The following is a 13,958-nucleotide window of genomic DNA, read 5'->3' as shown; positions in this document are numbered from 1 at the left end:
GTGGGAAATCCCTTCTGTGGACAACTCAAGTATTTGGGGTAAAATAGATGTGAGGCTGCTGTGATAACACAGTTGGTGCAAAGAGCAGATGCATTAAAAATCTGGTATAAGAGATATTATAAATAAAACACCCTTTTCTCCCTTAAAACTAGCAAACAAAACTTCTTAAATGTGTCACTTATAGAAGTAAGGAACATTGGTGTCCTTTCCTAAGTCCTAGAAGGTGCTCAGTTCATGGGGCACTTTTCCCTCTAGCCAAGAAACTCATCCACATCTGCTAGGAAACAAACCGGCCTGCCATCATTCTCTCTCTCTCTCTCTCTCTCTCTCTCTCTCTCTCTCTCTCTCTCTCTCTCTCTCTCTCTCTCTGTCTTTTTCTCTCTCACACACACAGAGAGAGAAAAAGAGAGGAGAAGAGAGAAGAGGTAAACAGAGACAGAGACAAAGAAAGAGAGAGGAATCTCATCAGTCTGGAGCCCAGGGTGACCTGGAACTCATGATAATCCTCGGTCATCCTCCCAAGTGTGGGAATAAATGCATGGACCACCACAACAAACTGGGATTGGAAGGTTTGATATGTTTATTAATGTTCCCTTTGGGACTGTAGTCCCAGTGATGAGAGATACCTTTTGGAAAGATTTGGGTATATAGTCTTCTAATGGATTAGGAAATAGAGAAACAGTTTACAACCTACCTGAAGTAAACCTGTGTAGCAATAAAGAGACAAGAGACAGAGAAAGCTGTGATTGTGGCCATGAAGAGAGCTGAGATGGAAACAGGAGGGCCTGAGATCGTGGGGAAATCCAGACATAAATATCCTCTGAGTGACTTGTATTCCTTCCACAGACCATCCCTGACATCCTTGATTGATGAAACCTTTTTGTGATTAAATACATGACATCGTTTAACACAACATTTGGCATTTTACCTCCAAGGGATTCTGAGTGGACACATGCACATAGCAAGTCTCACTCAGAAGAGAAGGGTGTTATTTCCACCACAGAGAGAAGACAAACCAGGGTGAACTCCACAAAACCTCAGCCCAGAGTATCTGCAGAGTGTTCAAAGGTGGGAAGAAGAGGTTTGAGAGAGAATTTCACACTAGAAAGGTTGTGTGTAAAATGTCTTTTGTTATTCAAGTTAGTACTACCTAATAGAAAACTACAAATCAAGACCTAAGAGGCAGTACTCAGGGATTCCCCAGCACATGGAAAGAAGGAACCATGAAAGGCATGCTCCACCTTCAACAATTAGAATTTTCCAACTCCTCATCAGTTCAGGCTGAGGGCACGACCCACCTAGATCAGCTGAATTTCAAGGCACAGGGCAGATGTACCAGGAACCAACTACTTGGAAAGGGGTCAAGCTGAAACACTTTCTTTTGTAAGGTTAATTATCTGCTGCTGCCAAGATTTAATGCTATCTAGAACTGAGTCAAGTCTCCATAGCAAATCTCTTATGGTATCTAAAATAAAGTAATAAAATGAAATATTAGATTTACCTCATCTCTAGCTGAGAAGCTTTGGCAGTTGGAGGCTGCTGGGGTATGGTAGAGTCAGTTTTCTTCAGGGAAGTGGCACCTTGTAGATTGCCTACACTCCAGTGGATGGTCCAAACTCCATGTACAAACGACAGAGTTGATGAGACTCTGCAGGCTAAGATGAGAGGGAAGGACATATGGTAGGTGAGGTACAGGAGGAGTTGGAGGGCATCGGGGATTGATATGATCAAAATACATTGTATATGTGTATGAGATTCTCAAATCATGTATAAGATAAAAAGGCATTCCTTGCTTCCAAAATTAAGAAAAGGAAGTTTAGGTCTATGACTGTATTAAAAAAATAAAATATCGGGCTAGAGAGATGGCTCAGCTGTTAAAGGCTAGGCTCACAAGCAAAAAATGAAGCATTAATAGGAATGATTATTACAAGAGGTGAAATCACTACAGACCATAGTTGGTCACTACAAAACATTTCCAAATTCTGACTCAGATAAGAGAGTTAGCATGCTTTTTTTAAAGCAGCTCATAAATTTTCTCAAAGATGTAAAACCAAAAACATAATTAAATGAAGAGAAAGTCCCAAGAAGTTAGGAGTGAAGAAATAGACAACACAAAATAGAACTAAATAGAAACATATGAATTGAATAACATTATTTTAATTAAATTAAAATGTTGCTAAAAAAGTCTTAGAATGAATCTGCAAGAAGAAAATTGTCACAAAAGCTGAAGTTGTATGGAAAAATGCATACTTTCATGAAGATAATGCCCATTAAATGTAAAGTTCCTGGGCTACAGAGATGGATCAGTGATTAAGGGCATTCACCATTCACTGTCCTTACAGGGCCCAGAATTTGCTTCACAGCACACATGTCTGGTGGTTCACAACCAACTCTAGGGTATCAGATCCTTTTTAGGAATGAGTATCTGCACTTGTAGGGGCTCGTACTCTCCTATACTTATACACACAATTGAAAGGATGTAAAATGTATGAAATTCTTCTAGAAAATGTTTCCAGTGGCATTCTGGAATACTAATCAGCATTCAGTGACTTTTCAGGTACTGTGTCCACTCAAATGTCTCATCTTGGTCAATGAGAATGTGGAAGAAGAGGCAGATTTCAAATCAAATTTTGAGTTAAAATGAACTGCTGAACATATTTCATGAATGAGGCAGATATAATCTCATGTTGATACATGTCAGTTTTGGGCAGAGCTGAGGAGGTTTGTGGGAAAGTTGTAGCTCTTCAGATAAGAGCACGATGACATTGCAGAGTACAGAGACCATTTACGGAGAAAGTGCAGTTGGCAACTGGATGCGGGCTGGGGCTCTGTAGAAAGGGGGGCTTGGGATTCCGTGTCGGGGTTGTGGGAATTGCTTTGACTTGAGCAAAAGCCACAGCATCCCCAAATCCATGGTCCACACACCAGTTCAATTTTAACTATTTTACAACTTTAATCTCTGCAAACTGTAATAAAGTTATGAAGGTTAACAGATACCTTCTTTGTCTTGTGTTGTGCTTGTGAAAGAAAAAGCACAGAAAGTTGTTTGTTGCTGTAAGAGGATTGACAAATAAAGCCAGCCTGGTAAAGCCCTGTGTTTACATTTTCAGACTCTTCTCTGACACTCTCTGGGGCTAAGGAAGCACCACCAAGCTGAGTCGTGCATGCTCTCCCACTGTGTTGTAAAAGCATGACCTAGGACAGAGTCATTAGGGTTGCATTTCTTCTTTGGTCTCTCTGCTTGTAACAGTAGACCTCTACTGTTCTTGTCAACCTTTGAATGCCCAGCCCTCCTCATGACACAGCAGGGTCAATGAGGCAATCCTAATGTCCCAGTGCTGAATACTGCCTGGGCCCTGAGGAACTTTCACATGTATCATGCAAAGCTGTGCTGAACTAAAATCATGCTCTCTTACCTGAAAAACAGGAAGAATCAGGGAGAGGTCACATATGTTCTGTGGTCTTGCCTCACATTGCACACAGCTTGTTGCTGAGATAATCTATTTTAAGCTGTTTGTTCAACTCATAGATGACTTGGTTCATTTATCCAGCAAGTATCATTTCTACCTTTTGAGACTTACTGGACTGTTTCCCTAAATAGTCAAGCTGCCAATATCTGTGGCCAATTTAGGAAAGGAAATAAACATTTCCAACCCAAGCTGAGTGTCCTGTTCTCAGACTGTGTACAAAAGCACCCATAGATGAGCCAACTGAAGAGGAGGTAGTTGGTACCATTTCTGTCCAAGGGAATGATGGAGACACTCCAATGTTCTATGCCACAGTCAAACCAGATATAAACTCATAGAGGTCCTATGGAGGTCTCCATGGTGCAGGGAAGATTTTCCCATAAACTGAGAGTCTGTCTTGGATTGGTTGCTTTATGACATTTGAGACAGGGCTCTGTGTAGACCAGACTGAGTTGAGTTTATGGGGTCTTCGTGATCTACCTCTTTGTTGATGAAATTACAGCCAGCACTCAGATCAGTGAAGGGGGTTCTCGGAGAAGATGGGTATGGAGTGAAGCAAACCGGCCCTTCCATCTTCACCCCCCAGGATGTGAATGGTGCTCCCCTTGCTCAGCTGTTGGTCATTGTCTTTGCCTTGCTCTGGGGATTTGGTCACAGGTCAGAGCAGTATAGAAGTCTGTGTTTGCAAGGACACATGCTCAACTATGTTCATAGCAGCATTATTCATAAGATCCAGAAACTGGAAACAACCTAGATGCCCCTCAACTGAAGAATGGATGAAGAAAAAATGTGGTACATATACACAATGGAGTACTACTCAGCAGAGAAAAACAATGACATCATGAAATTTGCAGGCAAATGGATGGAACTAGAAAATATCTTTCTGAGTAAGGTAACCCAGACTCAGAAGGATAAACTGCTATATACTCACTCATAAGTGGATACTAGATGTAAAGCAAAGGATAACCAGACTGTAACCCACAACTCCAGGGAGGCTAGCTAGTAAGGAGGACCTTAGGAAGGAAACATGGATCACCCAGCGAAGGAGAAATAGATGAGATAGAAGAGATACCATGATAAATGAAGACATCATGGGAATAGGGAGAAACAGAGTGGTAGGGAAGTTCCCAGGAATCCACAAGGATGACCCCACCTTAGACTACTAGCAACAGTCTAGAGGGTACCTGAGCTGGCATACTCTGGTGATCAGATGACTGAATACCCTAACTGTCATCATAGAACCCTCATCCAGTGACTGATGGAAGCAGATGCAGAGATCCACAGCTGGGTGCCAGGCTGAGGTCCAAGAGTCCAATCAATGAGAGAGGAAGGATTCTATGAGCAAGGGATATTGAGATCACGATGGGAAAACATACAGAGATGGCCAGCCAAACTAGTGGAAACACGTGAACTGTGGACCAATAGCTGTGGAGCCCCCATGGTGCTGGACTAGGCCCTCTGAATAGGTGAGACAGTTGTTTAGCTTGAATTATTTAGGAAGCCCCCAGGCAGCAGGATGGGGACCCATCCCTAGTGCATGAGCTGGCTTTTTGGAGCCTTGTGCCTACTGTGGGACACTTTGAGCAGTGTTGGTGCATAGAGGAGGGACTTGGACCTGCCTCAACTGAATGTACCAGGCTCTGCTGACTCCCCATGGGAGACCTTGCCTTGGAGGAATTGGGAATGGGGGGTGGGTTAGAGGGAAGGCTAGGGGGCAGGATAAAGGAGGAGAGGGGAATCTGTGGTTGGTATGTAAAATGAATAGAAAAATCAATTAATAATAATAATAATAATAATAATAATAATAATAATAAAAGAAGTCTGTGTTTGGCTATAAACATCTCCTTTGGGAAAACCCTGCTCCCACAAATCTCTCCTTGGCTGATTAAAATGTCACTTTCCAGGTGCTTTCTGCACTTCTGTCTACTTCGAGAAGATACTGAACTTAAAATTTTTATTTTTATTTTCCCCTGCAATACATACAATACCGAGCTCTGTCCTAAAATAAATCCCTAATTGGCTCACCTTTGATTTTCTTTCTTGTACTTTCCAGTTTTGTGGACTTAGGACATTTCTGCCAAGCCTGCTCTATTCTCAGGACAAATTGATTCACAAATAGAATTTGCTGGGAGGAAAAAAGAAACAGGAAAGGAAGAGACAGAGAGAAATTGGAATAGGACATGAGAGAATCAGCAAATTAGACTTAAAAATAACTCCACATATACACTGTAATTAGGGAAATCAATATCCCCTGGCTCAGTGTGCCAGGAAATCTCATGATTTCCACTGTAAATTCCAAAGTGAATTTAGAAAAACAGGGCACCTTCCATACCACGTGTGACTTTCCATACCCAGTGTGACCTTCCACACCACGTGTGACCTTCCACACCCAGTGTGACCTTCCATACCACATGTGACCTTCCATACCCAGTGTGACCTTCCACACCCAGTGTGACCTTCCACACCCAGTGTGACCTTCCACACTCTGTGTCCTCTCCCACACTAAGTATATTACCTATTGTACGTGGTGAGAGATTTATTAGGAATCCCATGGAAACAGAAATGTGAGTCCGTACTTTCTCTTTTCACTTATCTTTGCCCCTCCATCTTTCTGCATTTTAATTGTCACTACCCAGCCCTGATTTCTCTCTTTCTCCTCCATCCTCACTTCTTTGTTATTATAGTAGTTTTGTAAATACAGCATGGAGTCAGATAATAACTCTGGTTTTCAAAAACTAAATTTGTATGTGTCAGAAGTATTCTGTAACTAAAGATCTTCTCTCCCACAGACCTGCTAATGTTCACTGAACACAGGTGAGGCACCACCTTTTCTTTATAGTAGAAAATGCAGCAACAGTTGTGTGTGTGTGTGTGTGTGTGTGTGTGTGTGTGTGTGTGTGTGTGTGATGGGAACATTTGTGCTGATGTCCTTGTCTGTGGGCCTGTGGGGGGGCCAGAGGTCAACACTGGGTGTCCTCTCCAATTGCATCTCCATGCTCTTGTTGGAGACAGTGTCTCTCACAGAGCCTGGGTCTCTTGACATTTGGGATATAATGACTGGCCATCAAGCCCCCAGGATCCACCTGCTTTTACCCCCCAGGGCTTGAGTTACAGGAGCTCATCACCATGTGCAGGTTTTAAGTGGATGCTGGGAGATCCAGACTCAGGGCCTCATGTCTGCACAGTGAGAGCTTCATTCTCAGCATCACATCCCCAGAGACTTTTGTGTACCATTTTATCATGTGAATACAGTATTTTCTGAATGAAGATGCTCCTCGCAGGACACCAAGACCTTTCCCTTTCTGCACCCAATCTACTTAGTGGCCCTACTTTATACCTCCCTTAAGGTTTACTTAATCTAATCATCCATTCAGTGCTCAGCAGCCATTCACCGTGCACCATGCACTTTTCCACCTAGTAGAAATGCAGATAAAATTGATCACTCTCTGACTTTAAGCAAATCCCTAGCTAATAGGGCAGAGTGTAGGGTGCTAAAGAGGTCATGTGGGGAGAAGTTGTGGAGATGCTCAATTCGGGCTACCATGGAGACACTCACCAATGACACGTGGGCTTCCCAGCCGGAAGCACAGGAAGGGTGTGCTCCTGGCAGATCAGGTGACCTGTCCAGGCAGGGGAAGGTGAGAACAAGGATGCCTGGGGCTATCTCCACAGGCTGCTGAGTCATGAGTTGGGATGGAAAGCTATGACTCTGCAGACTGGTGGGCAGCCTAGATCTTGCAAGGTAAATCTAGAATGTTGGGTTCATCAAGAGGACACTGATGTGGAGAGGGGCGAATGCTCCTTTGACAGTTCTACTAGATTCAACCATCTGTCTGAGGTTGAAGGTGGAATGGGATTGTGAAGATCTTCAGAGAACCTAGAAGCCCCCAGAACTTACCATTCAGACTGGCCAGATCTCAGTCACTTTGACTCAGACAGGTGTGGTAGCAGCTAGCCTGTGCTTCCCCTCTCAGGAGGAGCATTGACCTCAGAGTGATTCTGTAACCCCATCTGGCACAGATACATCTTCTAGCCACCAGATCAACTGTGTCCAGTCCTATCTCACCTCCTTTCCACTCCCAAGCCACATGTCCAGAGGGAAGACAAGGAAAAGCAGAGAGAGGTGGACAAGGTTTTTTATTTCATGATGTGAGACCAAAATGAGCCATCTTAGAAATAAGACCAAAATGCCTTCACCCAAAAACTAAGGCCTAAGATTTCTCCTTCTAGGAATAGGCAAATAGTTACTGAAACAAGTCAGTTCAGATTCCAGAAACCAGGAAGTGTAAAAGTACAGAGTCACAAGATAGTCACGAGGTAATGCCTGCTAGACTATGGAATGTCCCCTCCCTGGTTTTCAGGGTAACTGACCATAAAAATGCCCCCACCTGAGGGCAGCCAATGAGAAATGGTGGCGGGCAACCACTCCCTTAGAAGTAAGATTAAGCCATGATTTCTAGAAAGCCCCTAGAAGCGAGCCAATCAGAATTGTACCTGTAGTAGCACCCCTAAACGATGTAACCTTGTGATTTTTCCCTTTAAAAACTGAGCTTGCAGACAGGTGGGCACTTCCTCTAGCCTCCACTGCATTGGATGTATTGGACGAAGTCCCTGCCTAGGCTTGTATTGCATTTGGATATCCCGAAATTAAACCTTGCTTTTGCATTCTGGCATGCTCGTCTTTGGTGGTCTCTCTGAGGGTCACGATCTGGGCACAACATTTGGGGGCTCTCTGGGATCCCCAGAGACCCCCGCCAGGACCCCTAAGAGCTCCGGAGGTCCATCTGCACCGATCGGTAAGAGCGCTCCATTTTCTTGTCTTTGCTTTCCTTTTACTTTCATTTTCTTATTCGAAGCTGGTGGTTGAATCTGACAGGCTCTCACCTTGGTGGATGCACCTGTAAGGTGACCCTGCAGGAGTTGGGAGACATTCCAAGCCCTCATCAGGACGCGGGGGTTCCCACAGGTCCCCTAGTCATAGGACGCCCGAGAGGGGTCCATTTGTTAGGACACCCGTGAGGGGTCTGTCTGTTTTGTGGGGATCGGGAGACTCTGTTGAGTTGTCCCTGTCCCACCCGCACGGTCTTTGGCATAATCGAAGCTCCCTCTCTGGACTCTCGTCTGCCTGGACCATCTGTAGGGCCCTTGTTCTTCCTTTTTGTCTGCCTATCTTGTTTGTCAGTGTTATTTGTTATACCTATATAAATGTATAAATGTGTGAGAACTATGGCCACATGTGTGAGTGTTTTATGCCTGAGCTTGTGTATGTATGCGTTGGGACTTGTGAGCCGGATTGCCAGCGGAAGGGATGGAGGCCCCTTTGGTGGTTGAACTGGCACAGGCTAGGTGGCCTGTGAGCATCATAGGGCCTAGACGCAGCGGGTTTGGGGCCCTAGCTCACTCAGAGAGCTTTGGAGTAGAGACTTTACAGCATGATGAGGTGGCGGCCAGATTGGCCCACAGGCCACATGGGAACTAGGCATGGCTGTGTGCTAGGGCAGGCTATGAGCACTGTGGGGCCCAGCCGGCAGGTTCTGGCTGGGCTCCTGTGTGGACACGGGGCAGAGCTGGCGGGAGCCAGCAGGAGCCTCAAGGAGCTCATTGTGGGGGGCTGGTGGAGAACTAACTGCCCCTCCAGGGTCACAGCTGAGGAGTGGCCTACAAGTCTGTGGGCCCAGCCAGGGCATGGAGTCATTTTCAGTCTGTCATTCTCGTGTTCTTTAAAATCTGAGGTTAACAGCAATCTTGTCTCCATGGTGCATGCCTTCCCCATCCTCTTCCTCTTCCATGCTGTTGGGTGAGGCTCCCAAGACCTGTCCTGGGGCTGAAACTTGATCAAGGTGTGCCTCCAAGAATGGAATGTCACCAACAGTTTCTTGTCCGTGGTACAGTGCGGTTGCAAATTGAGAGTTATTCTTGTTATGGTATATGTATGTATTTCTGTTCATGTTTAAAATATTGTAACTTTACAATACATTCTAGATTACTGAGGGGAATCACAAGAAAGACTTTGGTAAGAGTTTCTGTTTTAAAAGAAAAGAAAAAGTGGAATTTGTCTAGAGTAAATGTCTGAGGGATCAAAGAAATGGACTGAGGGTACATGGAAGGTTGTAGAAAGTCAGAGGGGATGTGATGTAAACTGTTATAGTTTCTTATACCTGCAAATACTGAATTTAAAAGTTAATTTTTGTTGGTTTTCATCTTAAGAATGGCTAATGGTTCTGCAAACTGCTTATGTGTGTGACTTGAAAATGTAAGCAAGCTTTAACTGTAGGTATGTATGTGTGTAACTTGGATTCAACTGTGTGTATGTGTGCAAGTAATTATTGTTTAGAAAAAAATGAGCTTTAAACAGCAACCACGTGGCTCCCTCCATCTTGGCTGGTGACCTCATGGGCAGCCATGTGGCTGGCAGCCATCTTTTACTAAGGTTATGAAGATCTACTGGGGTTAACACCTAATACTTATGTCTTTACCAAGTGTTCAACAGCAAGTTTCTAGAGACTTTAAATAAATGGCAACATATGTTTAGTAAATAAGGTATTTGATTAATATTAAAGCTGCACATCAATGCTTTTATACACAGGAATATACCTTGCTCTGGCAGCTAAACTTTGTATAATGATTTTAAAGAACCAAAAGGATTATAAATAAATCCCAGATATATAACTTGGAGATTGTTTGTACTCTGGAGCTTGGTTTTACTTTATACAGATTATGATGATGCCATGTTTTCTCCCCCTTGAAGTAAAAGAAGATACTTTATTGTTGATATTAAAGAAGACATTTGAGAGATCTTAATCTTTTAAGAACAGTTTTTATAGTTAAAAACCAATGACTTAAAAAATGTTTCTCCTTACCCAAGGTACATTCAGGCTTAAGAATGTTGTCTAGCCTCCTTGTATTTGCTAAGTTTGTTAAGCTTAAGTTATTTGGATAAACTGATGCATATATATGTTTTATATTGATATTTTGTTTTGGTTTCTTTACTGAACCTGTATTTGATGCTAGAAGAGCTTCAACTTAAAAGCATTGTTTTTAGGCTACTTATTGTAGACTGCTAGAAAACATAAATAGTCATAAGTAATCAAGTTTTTTTTAATTGTAGTCAGGGTAAGTAAGTACTGATGTAATATTACAGGGATAAGTTTACTCATTTACTCAGTTCTTTGCATATGTTTTCAGGGTTGAGCTTGAAACAAGTAACTAGAAACAAAGTTTGTCTATTCAGATACCTAGACAGCCCTCATACTTCAGAGATCTGCAGAATATGGCATTTAAATGTTGATCTAAAAGCTTATTATAACAGACAGGCTTCCAGATCCTAGCAGTGACCCAAGGTCTCCGAAGAAGATTCTGTACGAGGCACCACTATGTCTCTGCCTGGATTATGACAATGCTGACCACAGGGCAAGATGCCCCAGTGCAACGCCTGCCGCCAGGACCCAGCCCAGACTGTGGACAAGCAGTAGGGCACTGGAATTGATTGTACCCTTTTGCCTGGTCAAGGTCAGTCTTCTGTGTCCCTATTCCACAGGAAAAATACTCTGCCTTATGGGCCTGATGGCGGAAGAAGATGGATGCTGTTCTGACTGGTGCCTCCAACATTATGGAGACCTGGGTAGGGATTGGTCCCTATAATTTATAGGATTGGAAGCTTCTTGGTCTGCACTCAGATATAGTTTATCCTTCTCAGATCTCTGACAGTACTGATGGCCAAGCTAGCTCTAACTATGTCATCGTGTCAGCATCACACAACCAGATCCTTCTGTAAGGCTATAGCTAACTTGTTAGCTCACTTTTAGGAAAATGTTCTAAGATATAAAAGTTTAAGTAAGTTATAAAGGTTCAGATATGAGTCTAAAATGAGATATGTTTCAGATTGCTCTATGGTTCAGAGCTTAACATTTAGGAGCCCTGATGAGCTGGTAGAGCAATGACTACTTACTGTTCAGTCACAAGCTCAACATTTTGTATTAGTTTTAGATGTCATCTAAATACATCTAAATGTAAACCTAAAAGTGCTTCTCATCAGGTCAAAAATTTCTGTCCAATTTATACCTGGCTTTCTGGACAGAAGAAAAATGCACAAGCTTTTAACCCAAACCTGTAGTTCTTGTTGGGACTCAAATGTATGAGTCCACTTCTGCTGTTTTACAGATACCCATTACCTGCTTTGTCTACAATATGGATTTCAGTACAGATTGGTAATGCTAATGTATCTAAAACTTTTATGTCATTTTGTAAGTAGGCCTCAAAGGATCTAAAGAGTCATAAAAACCTAGACCCACTTCACAGAGGTTGAAAGGACCCTAGATAAGTATTCCTAAAGATGGTATTTTTCCTCTCTCCTGGTCTTGGGACTACTGCTTTTCCCATTACTAAGGGTATGGACCTAAGAGTTCCAAATGAGTTCATAAATTTTAACTTCTGTTCCTAGTTTAAATTTGTCTCAATAGATCTCCACTTGGCTGGCAGTCACCTCCAAGTTTTAGTCGCTGACTCCACTGCTCCAGACGACTGTGAGCTGTGGACTTGCTAAAAGCTGACGTGGACCAGCCCAGCTAACATGGTTCTTCCCTGTCCCTATGGGGTCAGGCAGCTACATGCTTCTGACAAATGCCCCCTTGCCCAGTCTTTGACTAGCTTTTCAGCCTTTTGGGGGCCCCTGACAACAGCACCCCAATGCCAGCTCGAAGCAGTTCCAGAAGAGAATACGTCACCCATGTTCCCTGTTCAGAAAAGGCTGAAATGCTAGGTCAAAAGAAAACCTCCCTGGCATAGAGACAAGATGGCTAACTATACATGGCCATTATTAGAGAGGGATACTTACAAGCTAACTGCCCAAACCCATGATTGGGTTCCATTAGGCACATGTGAAGGGGGAAATGTGAGACCAAAATGAGCCATCTTAGAAATAAGACCAAAATGCCTTCACCCAAAAACTAAGGCCTAAGATTTCTCCTTCTAGGAATAGGCAAATAGTTACTGAAACAAGTCAGTTCAGATTCCAGAAACCAGGAAGTGTAAAAGTACAGAGTCACAAGATAGTCACGAGGTAATGCCTGCCAGACTATGGAATGTCCCCTCCCTGGTTTCCAGGGTAACCGACCATAAAAATGCCCCCACCTGAGGGCATCCAATGAGAAATGGTGGCGGGCAACCACTCCCTTAAAAGTAAGATTAAGCCATGACTTCTAGAAAGCCCCTAGAAGCGAGCCAATCAGAATTGTACCTGTAGTAGCACCCCTAAACGACGTAACCTTGTGATTTTTCCCTTTAAAAACTGAGCTTGCAGACAGGTGGGCACTTCCTCCAGCCTCCACTGCATTGGATGTATTGGACGAAGTCCCTGCCTAGGCTTGTATTGTATTTGGATATCCCGAAATTAAACCTTGCTTTTGCATTCTGGCATGCTCGTCTTTGGTGGTCTCTCTGAGGGTCACGATCTGGGCACAACAGTGAGACATGTGGACATATTTCAGTCTATATCAGCTTGAAGATAGTCACATGACCCTGATCTTAAAGTCAGTGGTAGGGATGGGGAGGTAACTCCGTGTGTAAAAGCACTCATTGCCCAAGTATGAGGACATAAGCCTGAATTCTTAAAATGCATGTAAACCCAGGAACAAAGCTCAACTGTCTACGTCCCCAGCACTTCTGTTGGGGACAGGGAGAAGAAACAGGAGGATTATAGGACACTCTAGAGCCAGTTCCCTTGGCATGTGAAGTAGGTGGAAGGTAAGACAGCCACACAGGTTGTCCTCTGAGCACCATACGTGTGCCTTTGCACATGAGTGCATACACACACAAACATGCACACACAATATACATACACATGAATACATATAAAAGTCCATAGTAGATCTTTAAGAAGAAAATGTATGTAGGAAGACAATGACAAGATTAGATGAAACTCGTATTTTTATATTATAGCTTGAAGATGCCATCAGTTCACTTTAGCTGTGGTAACTGTTGGGATTTGAAATAATTCATCAGACGAGATGCACAGTCATAGAGGCCAAGTGTCTCTTGGGTGACTTCAGGCTGAGGATGACTTCTCCTCAGTCTTCCTTCTGATCTTGTTTCCTCATGTCCTACTAGATACCCATTGTCTCGAGAACAAGTACTGTGAACACTTTCAAACAGCTCAACGTAACAACTGCATAATTAACAGCAACTCTGTGATCAACCTCTGTCCTAGATGGCTGTCTGCTCTTGAGAGTAAACATGGACCAAAGCCAAATGGAGGAGCATCCTACAGTTTACAGTCCATCATGGAGGAAGCCAGGGCAGGAGCTCCAGCGGGAACCTGGAGGCAGGAACTGAAGCAGATGCCCTGGAGGAAGGCTGCTTTCTGTCTTGTTCCTCGTGGTTTGCTCAGTCTGTTTTTTTACACGTCTCAGGACCGCTAGCTCAGGCATGGCATCGCCAGCAGTGGATTAAGCCCTCCAACATCAACCATTAATCAAGAAAATAGCTCAGCTGCCT

This window comes from Peromyscus eremicus, chromosome 11 (genome assembly GCF_949786415.1).
Source record: "Peromyscus eremicus chromosome 11, PerEre_H2_v1, whole genome shotgun sequence".
Lineage (NCBI taxonomy): Eukaryota > Metazoa > Chordata > Mammalia > Rodentia > Cricetidae > Peromyscus > Peromyscus eremicus.
Note: the sequence above shows the minus strand (reverse complement) of the source record.